At 39.1% G+C, this 929-nt stretch overlaps 1 non-coding gene across 1 annotated transcript; it reads right to left on the bottom strand.

Annotated features, from left to right (window-relative positions):
• Window positions 1-348: 348 nt before the first annotated feature.
• LOC145071592 (small nucleolar RNA R71) lies at window positions 349-455 on the bottom strand. Its single transcript, XR_013690598.1, has one exon. It is a non-coding gene; the product is annotated as a small nucleolar RNA R71 (small nucleolar RNA).
• Between the last annotated feature and the right edge of the window lie 474 nt (window positions 456-929).

Below are 929 nucleotides of genomic sequence, written 5' to 3'. Positions count from 1 at the left end.
AGAAGATAATTCAAGAGGACATCAGTCCAGGCTTAGTGCAACCCGCGATTCCAGCCACTGCCACAATCGAGCTTAAATGACATATTCTTTCCACGCTTAAAGATATTCCATTTTTCGGGAAAGATCATGAGGATGCATACAAACACCTTGATGAAGTTAGTGAGATTGCCTATTATTTCAACATTCCAAATGTTCCACGTATGATAGTGTTATTGAGAATGCTTCCAGTAACTTTCAAAGGAGCTGCTAAGGATTGGTTGAAGGAACTCCCACCTGGTGCTATTTACTATATGGGCACAAATGCATGAAAATTTCTTAGAGAAATTTTGCCCACCATCAAAATTGTCCAAAATCAAGAAGGCGATAGCCAACTTTGAGCAACAACCGGGTGAATCACTTTACGGAGCATGAGAGCGTTACAAGGGATTACTTCAAAATTGCCCCCAAAATGATCTAAATATGCAACAAGAAGTATCAATCTTTTATTATGGGGTAAATGTGATGACAAGGCAAATCCTTGATTCTCAAGGGCTGTTAATGAAGGAAAATCCCGCTGAAATCAAGGAGCTAATAGAAGAATTTTCTAAGCATTTGTGTGAGTATCACAACCCTCGACATGATGGAGCTAAAGGAATTAGGAGTGGAACTTCTGAAGACATGGTGACTGTTTTGGCTATGCTTAATAATATGGACTGAAGAATGACAAAGATGGACCAATCTATACATGCTATTCGTGTGGGTTGCGAAAGATGCAATGGTCCACATTTAACCAAAGATTGCCACTTGGATGAAAACGGAAATAAGAAAGCTCAAGTATGCTACTAAAATGGAGACTGTTACATTGAAGATTGGAGGAATCCAAAGAAAGAATCGTTGCCTTACGATGAATACAAAAAGCAAAAAGAAGAAAAATACAGGCAAACCGGCCA

The sequence above is a fragment of the Lactuca serriola genome, chromosome 8, assembly GCF_051521515.1.
Source record: "Lactuca serriola cultivar US96UC23 chromosome 8, Lser_US96UC23_V15, whole genome shotgun sequence".
Taxonomy (NCBI): Eukaryota; Viridiplantae; Streptophyta; class Magnoliopsida; order Asterales; family Asteraceae; genus Lactuca; species Lactuca serriola.
The sequence above is the reverse complement of the archived record's forward strand: the minus strand, read 5'-3'. Positions and strand labels throughout refer to the sequence as shown.